Source organism: Haliotis asinina, chromosome 15 (genome assembly GCF_037392515.1).
Source record: "Haliotis asinina isolate JCU_RB_2024 chromosome 15, JCU_Hal_asi_v2, whole genome shotgun sequence".
In the NCBI taxonomy this organism is placed as follows: domain Eukaryota; kingdom Metazoa; phylum Mollusca; class Gastropoda; order Lepetellida; family Haliotidae; genus Haliotis; species Haliotis asinina.
In genome coordinates, this window is record NC_090294.1 from 18,785,804 (window position 1) to 18,797,428 (window position 11,625).

Consider the following 11,625-nt stretch of genomic DNA (forward strand, 5'->3'; position numbering starts at 1 on the left):
ATGTTGTAAAAATGCATATATATTGTCTCTTCAGAATAGCAAGAATGAAAATGCGTTCCTACAAACACAATGCATGCACGTGTGTTATTGTATATTGAAAAGCAACAATGGACTATTTGCAAGATCTGTCCAACAGACAAAATGGCGCTGCTGACATGTCACGTGATATCTATTTTTAGCTTCAATCACCAATTCCGCTTTTTCCCGTTTGTTCTCAACATTTTGTTAAACTAAAACATTTTCCAGTGCCATCGAAAAGGATTCCGAAATAAAGATAAAAACGTATCTTCGAAATAAATTACTTTAAAAAGATTGTTGACGAAGAATGGATGCTATCCAAATGTTTGTGAGGTTTTCAAAAACAAGTCTTTCTCAGGTCTCTGAAAAGTCATCCCGTGACAGCAGAGACCATATAATCAATTATATGGTCTCTGGTGACAGCTAGTGTCGTTTGAGGGTTGAAATAAATAAACAGATTCAACAGGAATGTATATCAAATATTTATTATCAATATTGGGTCGATGGTGCTTTGATTAATTTATACAGAAAGGTCTTTACAGAAGAAAGAACACAATGACTATAAAAACAATTATTTGTACTATACAGTATTCTATAGATGTAATGTAACACGTACAGACCATGTTTTTAAAGGTAATATATTGTTGATGTTAACATGTTTTACAGAATACATTTTGTAGATGCAAACGACGTGTGAAGCCCATTTCTGGTGTCCTTCGCCCTGATATTGCTGGAATATTGCTGGAATATAGCTAAAAACTGCGTAAAATCAAACTCACATTATCGATGTAAGTAGATCGATGTTTGTGCAGATAAGTAATACAAACGTTCCATACATAGCTTCATCGAGTCAACGTGCTGTCAAACACGTTATAAGGCGACCTACAAGAAAGTTTCATAAATCACTTCTCTCACTATAGATCGATTCTTTTGGTCTCTTATTAAAGAAACGGCGTGACATGATTAGATAAGGTATGATAAGCTGTACGTGTTTTGTGTACTCTATATAAGACTCTATATATAACAGAAATTTACGTAAGTGCTTCCGGGACATACGAACTTTACACTTACTACTTTCTGCAAAACACGTAGTCCCTGCAGTTTGCCTTGATCAATGACGACGTAGGGGTAGCCTATATAGCGGTTAAAGCGTTCTATCAGCACGCCGAAAGACGCGTGTTTGATTCCCTACATGGTTGCAGTGAGTGTGTGAAGCTATAAATTTCTGGCGTCCTCTGCCGTGATATTGCTAGAATATTGCAATAAGCGGCGTAAAAATATACCCACTCACCCTCGTCCAAACCGGGTAATCACATTTACTGAATGAAGAATGATATTGACAGAGGGGAATATATGGCCATAACGTTTAAGTGACTTGTAACTATGCTAGGCCTAGATACAGCTCTTCTGTTTGAATTGTGTAAGGAATGCCTTACATGGCGCCAAATACAGTTATCAAAGGTGTTTGGAAGAATGTAAAACAACCTGTCGACATGGTATAATTCATTACTCCATGGAATCTTCCAAAAACGATTGTCGTCTGCCGACATTTTAGATCGAGGTGCTGAATTTATGGTTTATGGGAACCGATGACATGTGTCAACCAAGTCAGCGAGCCTGACCACCCAATCCAGTAAGTCACCGAGCTCGTACGATAAGCATATAATCGCCTTTTATGGCAAACATGGCCGCTGAAGGCCTATTCTACCCCGGACCTTCCCGGGTCGTTACCGTAATTAGAATAATTGAGGGTTTTCTCAGTAAAGTACAGATTCCAGTACTCATATATATGTCGGGTTGAGTTCCATCCTGTAGAATTGTGCAATCCCATATATACTACCCAGCAAATGTTTAGATTCACTAGAGCAACCACTGTGAGTTATGTAGCTATACATAGTGACATAGAAAATGAATTTTTCCACTAACAGTGAGTGAGTGTGTGAGGGGGCCATTATCACACATACCAAACTACCAGCTCTGTCGATGCACTTGAATCACAAAGTTGTCAAAAGGCTTTATACAAATAGGAAACAGTGGAAACAATAGATAAATTTAGATCAGAAAATATACCAAAGAACACCAACACAGCTGAATCAATATTTGCGAAACAATGATAGCGACATAGTCAGTGATCTTTGTACTGACGGCCTATGCTCACTTCTAACAATGAAAACCTCCGAGCCATATATATTTGCCTAGCCTCTGATCACCACTTAGCGCCAGTGTCCTATATTCGTAAGTCAGGGAGCGACCACAAGTACACATATACTTACTGCATACATGGTAAAATCTCCCAACTGTGTACGGTAAATCGAACATTTGTATATATTCAAGCAATACACTAGACTAACAACTAGTTGCTAAAATGAACATCTTTTACAAAAAAATTTTCAAAGTAAAAATGAATAAAATATCATGGAAATGAACCCAGAGACTTGCTTCACTTTCAGAAGCTGTGGAAATCAAGACTTGCCACATTTTCTACACTTGCGTGGACTTTATTGGACATATTTGCCTCAGAGTTTGCATGACTGAACTAGCAGTACACTGCAATGGGTGAGTAAGTCAGTGAGTATGGTTTTACGCCGCTTTTAACAGTATTCCAGCAATATCACGGCAGGTGACACCTGAAATAGGTTTCACACATTGTACCCATGTGGGGAAAGGAACCCGGGGCTTCGATGTCACCAGCGAACGCTTACACCACAAGGCTACCCCACCACCCCAATACAGGACAAATATGCCACAGTATGTATTTCCATGATAAACACACCAGCTGTGTACGGCGAATACACTCTCATCAATATTTCTTGTACATTCCAGTCATTCACGTCATTTTTCACCAGGGTACATTGGGGTACGTAACCTATTTGGATACAACATCTGATCGTCAAATCGAAAACCCGAGTTCGATTCCCCACATGGGTACAAATCGTGAAGCCAATTCTAGTGTTCCACACCATGGTTGAAAGCCTCACCTCACTCAACGAGCCGCTCGCGTACAGCAATGACAGCATGTGATATAACTGCAACAAGTATGTGCTTATAATCAATTACACGGATAATGTGCACATAATATAAAACGCCAGTTATGATAAATTATTTACCATTTGAATATGGGTCAAAATATGCCACACGAACTATAAGCACATAAACCAGTAAAACCAAATGTATTCCCATTAATCATTACAGCAGGATTATGCACATGATATTATACCTACAATCGGCCCATAATAAATTAACACTGAAATGCGCTTATTATATAAGATATTATAGACATAATTCTCTCTTAGTATAGGCGGTGGGGTACCCAGTAGTTAAAGCGTTCGGTATTCACGCTGAAGACCCGGGTTCGAATCCCCACATGGGTACAATGTGTGAATCCTATTTTCGGTGTCCTCCGCTGAAATAGCGGCTTAAAACTATTTTCAATCACTCACCCACGATCTCACCAACTCACTCAAGAACTCACTCACGAACTCATTCACGAACAATGTACAACACCCGACATCACTGATACTGAAACAACAAAACCAGTTATTTTCATATAAGATATCACACCAATTATACATAAACTGATTACTCGCACGTCACAACTTCCATCAACTATATGCACCAAATAAAGGTATAGTAGTGTAAACGCATGAAGTGACACGTATGTTCACTTAATTAACTGTGATTATTTGAAGACTGTCAGTACAGTCCTTATTGTCATTTAACCCGGTGACGGTTCTCAAAACCTTTAATTTTCGAAAACGAAGTTGATACATGGTTGAAACCACGTTACCTTCTCACACAGTCAGACATGACTCTGCATTATGTCACGTACCTACACAAGGACACGTGACCTGACTGACCCCCCGCCAGCCCTCCCTCAGTAAGAGGTGATATCTCTTCCTTGTGGACTAGTACATAGTAACTATAAGCTAATCTCTGGAAGTATATCTTTAATAAAAGGCAAAGAAAAAATCTTTTCAATTGAAAATGAGCCCCGGTGAGACGGAAATTTTAGTCTGAACCTGAGTAAAATCTAAACATGTCTTTGACATTATGGGGTGGTGGGATAGCTTAGTACATAAAGTGTTCGCCAATCACGCCGTGGACCCGGATTCGATTCCCCACATGGTTACAATGTATGAATACCCATTTCTGGTGTCCCCCGGAGTGATATTACAAGAATGTTGCCACAAGCGGCGTAAAACTAGACTCACTCACTCATTCACCTTGGCATTATATGCTGAACTGGGCGGAAGGGAAACAATATGGCTGTGAACTGGGATACAGACTAATAACACCCATTGCATCAGAATTGAAATAGATCAACATGCGTGCTGTTGTGTTGTAACGGTAGAACCAACACAATATGTCCAAGTCAAACCACCGACCATCTGATAAGTTAAGGTTAAGTCTAACAGGCTCTACACACTGCATTGTCAACAGAGTACGTGAGTGAGCTTAGTTTTAAGCCCCATTCAACGATATTCCAGCTACGTGGAGGCGGTCTGTAAATAATCGAGTCTGGACCAGACAACCCAATGATCAGCAGCGTGAGCATCAATCTGCACTACTGGGATACGATGACATGTGTCAACCAAATCAGCGAGCCTGATCACCCAATCTCGTTAGTCGTTTCTTATGATCAGCATGGGTTACTGAAGATCAATTACAACCCGGATCTTCACGTGTTCGTTGTCAACAGAAGACACACCTGGTCGCTCGGTAGGGGACTAAGACGCAGATCGATCAAATGTTATATGGACGTGATTAGCCCCACGTGGGCCACACATGTGGAGATCATATAGGTTTCGGGTCCTACATCCGAACAATGGACATTCTTGTCAATGACAAAGCGTTTTACGCCGTCAGCCAGAGAACAAGGTGAGATGGATTTGAGACAAATACTGCTGAATTAATGCATTAACAAGAATAATCTATTCAGCTAGTACCCGGTAAGCAGTTTGTGAACTTATAGAGTGCAGAATCCGGGTCCTCCGAATAACAAAGAACGCAAAACCACTGACTGACTCCATCTCACTTATAGCAAACGTGGCGTTTTACTGAAGAGAAAGTATGTTTTCGGTCTATTGATTTTTTTTAGACAGAGGGGAATTCTTTTTATGTTATTGTGAGTTGTTTTGTCTTTTCAATATTCCATCAATAACACCGCGGTGGACACCAGAAATAGGCTTCAGACATTGTACCCATGTAGGGATTCGAAACCGGGCCTTCCACGCGACGATCCAACCCTTTAACAGCTAGGCTGTTCCACTGTCCCAGTGGGGCATGTAAAATGAGGACTAGTTCCATGGATGTACAACTTCTTTAGTATGTATGGGCGATAGAATGATAATTAAACAAGTCATGAGGAGGGTGTAGTTGATGTAACTATTACATTGATGAATTTGGCCCCGGATGTCGAAAAACACAGCCAGAAACATTTTGGACGGATCTTCTAGTTAATTTCCTATTCATACCCAATTTTGATCAGCTACAAAAACAGTTTTGTCTGACAGGTTTAACAAGGATTAATAATCAGTACAGATTAATTTGGAGAACTCAGTCCCCAGGTCTGCCGATTATCTGAAATCGTTCAATGACGCCCATAGCCAGTTTCCCTCAGTTGATTTTACTTCATCAATGAGGATCATTGAAAATGTAGCATGTATTTAGTGTTTCGATGAATGGATGACGATTCAGAGTGACAGTATAGACTTGCCATAGGAGCGTATGGCATTAGGCTGACTGAACCTGTATCCACCAGTCAACAGGTGCCATTCCCAGTGTCATTCAAACAATCATCACCTTTGGTGCCTTCATTACACAACCTTTGTGAAACAATGCAGTCTACTCTTTCTACGATTTCAAAGACACAACACATACCAGGTCTTGGTGAAGCTAAACGTATATTGGGCGTGTTAAAGGCATTAGTGATAAAAACGATGTCTGATGCATTCCTTATTCTTATTATTTTCAGGTGGCAGAAACGGTACGTTGGAATTAAGAAACACATAGGAAGCATAACAGACGCTGTACAGTTAAACAACGTATGCATCATGATGGTGGAAGTTTCAGGTGCTGTGTTTGTTTTGAGTTGAGCAGCAGCACTCATCAGTGTTCCAGTAATATGTAAATACCAAAATAAGTTTTGACGGTGATAGTTACATATGCTAAGACTTACTGCGTACATACACACACCGAAAAATGGGACACGATTACAGAATACCGGACACCTTCTGCCATCTTTGAAAAGCAAGCAGGTTTACGTTTGGTTAGGATTAGGGTTAGCGTTTGGTTTAGGGTTAGGGTAAGATTTAGGGTTTGCGTTAGGGTTAGAGTGACGTGACACAAGGTATCCGGTATTCTGTACCTGTACCAAAACATGGTAATCACACACCTTTATTGTGTCCATATTCCCGGGACATGAATGTAACTTTTGGATTTGTAAACAAATGATTTTCGTTTCTAAATAAACAAAGAATGCAATAAGATTAGGAAATGGCAATCGCTTTGTGCTCAGTTTGTTCCAGTTTACCCATTTAAGCAACATATCTCGGTCACAGAAAGAATGACGTATGAAGGTACGTGAGAAGGCTAATCAGGCTTAGCTGAGCGTCAATAATACGATCTGCTCTGTTCAATACATCACCAATTGTAATGGTCTTAGGTCAAGATAAGGATCTAATGAGTTGTGAACCAGGGCCCCGTTTCACAAAGCTCTCGAAAGCCTAAGACCTCGTAACTATTCTCCTAGAATTCACACCTCGTATATTGTAGCATAGGAGGTACGAACGCTACGAGAAAGATTACGAGATCTTAGGCTTAGGAGAGTTTTGTGAAACGGGGTCCTGGATCCTGCAACACATGTTATACTTGGAACTGCATATTCTCCAGGATGGGACTCAACCCGATAAGAGTATACTGGAATCTGTACCTTACTGAGAAAACCCTGAATTATTTCCGTAACAGAATTAGAATTTCTGAAACTCAACGGGATTACATTTTCTGAAATTCAACTCTACATTCTAAAGGCGGTATACAGGATGTGACTCAACCCAACAAGAATACTAGAATTTACTTTGTCAACAATACAAAACATTTAATACATTCTAGCTAATATCTTTCGTATGCAACCGCAAATGAGATGTGTTTAATGCCACACTAAGACATATTGGATTATTTCCTGATGTTTTTTTTCAATCTTGTAATGGACTTCTTTGGAGGACATGCATGAAGCAAGTAACCAGCCGTGGCCATTTAGTCGCCTCTTCCGACAATCATGGGTCTCCGTGCCTCTGTTGATGTAGTATCGCCTTCTATACCTCGTTGCATTGTAAGAATAAATCAAATTACTATTAGCGCACGTTTTGTCCATGGCAACTCGGGAAACAAGTTATGTTTGTGAGCCAAAGTTCAACAAAACTGTAACCTTTGTAAAGCACTCCATCACACGTAACCTATGTCCGACTAACACTCAGTCCCTGAATGTATCATACTGATAGTAGCAAATGAACCCGTTTACATGTAAACTGGAAAGGAGCCGTCGTGAGTCGGGAGATTGCACGTGGGGAAATCTGGACTTGCTTCATTTAACATTTACCACTCTTGATAGGACTGGAGAAGAAGGTAAAATGATGTGGTTCAGGGACAGTGAGACTGAGTAAACACAAATTCACCCAGCTTTAGCCTCCGGTGATTTTTAACACATACCCAACTACCTGCGACAGACTACGTAAACGGGTTTAAGACGTTAATTTGCGTTTCGCGGTGGAAATCAAATATGATGCAATTCCTAGAATAATCTTTTCGAGAAATGAAACGAAATGCCCTCGTTTGAATTCAGCATTGTTGGCCAATAAAGTAAACCGAGAGAAAGAACACATTTTCCGTTGAACTGTAATGCAAACTCAGCCTTACGTCATCGGTATTTTTATATATGTGTACTTTTCGGTCAGAATAGAACTGGCATTTCAATTTTTACTTGACATCGTTATGTTATTTGATCATGCACACGCGCACATGCCATCCCAGCTTATCAGTGTATTTATAGGAGAGTATTCCTGTCTGACAAGTATTTTGATAGCGGAGGCTCATACTGTTGAAAACTCGCCGGGAGATACAAATGTCAGTGTACAGCTGGGCGTGATGGCTGCGTGAACATTGAGTGGTTATACACCTTGGGCTTACCTTAACATTTTCTGTGGTGATGCGGAGCTTCGTCACTCGCTACAATATAACTGTGCCGAGATACACATTATAGATTTTGCTCGCAAAACTGTTAGCTCCGTTATATTGCATTTTTATTGCATTTCCCATCATTATTATATTGTTTGTGTCCAATTGGGGGTGAGTTTAGTTTTACGTCGCAATATTACTCAGCAATATTCCGGGCAAACATCCAATTGGGTTTTATGTTGTTATATTGTGTGTATAATGCGCCCCTCGTGTAATATGTACTCCCATATCGTGTTTGTTTGCAACTTCCACTGTGTTTTGTGTTATATTGTGTTTGTAAGCAACATTTGCGTTTTGTTATTATGCTGTGTTTGTATGCAACACTCATCGTGTTTTATATTATTATATTGTGTTTGTATGCAACACTCATCGTGTTTTATATTATTATATCATGTTTGTATGCAACACTCATCGTGTTTTATATTATTATACTGTGTAAGCAACACTCATCGTGTTTTATATTATTATATTGTGTTAGTATGCAACACTCATCGTGTTATATATTATTACATTGTGTTTGTATGCAACACTCCATCATGTTTTATATTATTATATTCCGTTTGTTTGCAACACTCATCGTATTTTATATTATCATACTGTGTATGCAACACTCATCATGTTTTATATTATTATATTGTGTTTGCATACAACACTCAACGTGTTTTATATTATTATCTTGTGTTTGTATGCAACATACATTGTGTTATATTATTATACAGCACTAAGCTATATTCCAGGCAATCCAGTGATCAACAGCATGAGCACTGACCTAGGATACAATGACATATATCAACCAAGTCAATGAATCAGGCCACCTCAACCTCCAATCCCATTTGTCACCTCTTACAACAAGCATGGGTTGGTGAAGACCAATTATAACCTCGATCTTCGTGCAAAAAATAACAAATCATTAAGAAATTATAGTTTATTTGTATTCAATCAGGCTTCTAAAAACATGACAAAAATTCCATCAAAAACAGGTCATCATAAAAGGAACTGTTGTTGAACTAAGTCACGAGATTATTCCTCCAGTGGAACAAATGATGATTGTTCAGCACTAGCCAAGGACAAACAAGACTTAAGATCTTTCCTACACAGCTACAGTTGGTGATGGCAAAATCAACACACTAGGTACGCAAGGCACAAAGGACATAACCAATACCATTAACCAATGTCTGTATGTCAACAGTCTGCAGTCCCTGAACCATGCAACAAAACAATAACAGATCATATCTACCAAACTATGACCAACAAGTTTTGGGAAAATGATAGCCAAACAGAAATGTTGGTTGCTATGACCCAAAACCACTTAATGGCTGTAAAATGTCAGTTCTAAAACCCTAAAACTAGTTTTTAATTGAACCATTAATGTTTTGACTGTTAATAATCAAATAGAGTGTGGGCTACGGAGGAGGTGATCACTCTATTCTGATATTGCTCGTCTTGCTCACTGACATTAGCAAACTGGAATATCAGCTACAGTTGTCATTGATGTCAATAAATGTTGGTAAAAACAAAATCTTCTTGTGTCTAGCCTGTTTTCTTTACCACAGGTTATCTTTTCAATTAAATCTTGTAACAATGACTTGGATCTATTTACGCCCATCAATGAAATATATAATTGCACCTTGTGGATAGTTACAGTTAAGTCCTCAATTAAAACCACCATATGTTCATAACAAACCACAGTTCTTGGTGATGATTATGTTCACACTGGCAACAACCTATGCATGGTGAGGAATGACTCACTTGCAGAGATGCCAACCCTGAATCAAATGAAAGCAGATTCATGCCTTGTCCAAAGCAGCTCTCAGGCCCTGAAGGTGGGAGTTTGGGGTGAGCGTAAGAGGGGGATCGGGACCCTTTTGACGGTGAGTGTCTGAGGACGGCCTCCCTTCAAAAATATATTTAGTCTGCTGGACAAAATGCAATTTCTGGGCATACTTAACCAGATAATACTTAACTCAAATGAACATATTAAAATGGCTACTTACTAAAATTCTTTCAAACATTCTAAATTTATCAACATATTTGGTTTTTCTAAAAATCGGAGTTTTTACAGACAAATTAGAGATATGATTTTGTGTTTGAAAATCAGAGTACCTCCTCCAAAATCAGAGTGGTTGGCATCTCTGCACTTGTCATGTATGTATAACTTGCATCTATAATGCATTAATGCATGAATAATTCATGCAAATCTAACTCAGTTACCTCAAACATAACTTTCTTTTTATGCATCATTTGGTAATACTTGTTTTCAGCTGGTATATGAAAACATGGTACTCTAATATTCTAATATACCTGGCCTTAGTTATTCCAGGGTGTACCTGAGTCTCGTTTTCAGCTGATACTTGTCAACATCTGTAACAAAAACAGTTTTCACCCACCTGTTTCAAGGGAAGAATGCATGCTGTTATGTATTTTTAGCTGCTCTGTTATTCAAGACAACTACCTGTAAAAGCATAAGCATTAATATTATTTATTGATGTAAATATACCAGCGATAGATTATACAAGATATATAGTGTTGTTTCTATATTGTATACATAAGCACTCAAATGTATTGTTTATCATGGTATATTCATTGTACTGATTGCAATATTTACCAGGAGTTTATTAGGTTCTGTGTTAATATCACAACAAGTATAGTTCCTGCTGACCAATGAGTACTAGTATCTCCACACCAGAATCAGTTTGTGTTTCCTTCGTGAGTATGTCTCGTAGACCATGTGGAAGAAAATGAAAAAGAGTTAAAGAAACTCAAGTTTACAACAATGTTGTTACAAAATGTTGGTTCAAGACAGTTGAAAGCTTCCATGTTTTTCACAACATCTGTTTGTGGTTAGTTGTCTAATGGATCAGTCCATAACTTCAGAGGGGGTCAGCTATTTGAAAGGTGCAACAGTGGACAGACCAGTCCACACCTTCATAGGGAGGTTCTAAAATATATGTGTATTTGTTTCTGGGGATGATAATGATAGTAAGGGAAAGTTATTTCTGAATCAGTTGTCTGTAATTTATTGCATTCAGACAAACTACAATGTCAATTAAATTTGAGACTGCCAAAACTTTGTTCCTTTGACATTATCTTGTACAGATGAAAATTGTTATCATTCCACTTTCAATGCACATATATAGCCATTATGCCCTATATACTGCCTCTACACATGGTATACTCTCTACACAGCCAATAACAAAAACACTGACACGAAAAGCTATAAAAGCATGCAAAACACCTTCATGTTATAAAATGGACACAAAGTCAAAAACGGGAAGAATATCATCCCAAGTTCATTGATAATATTGCTTTTCTTGCTGAGTATTGTATGAAACAATTAACAAAGATACAATGAATTATTTCATTGACATAAAGAAT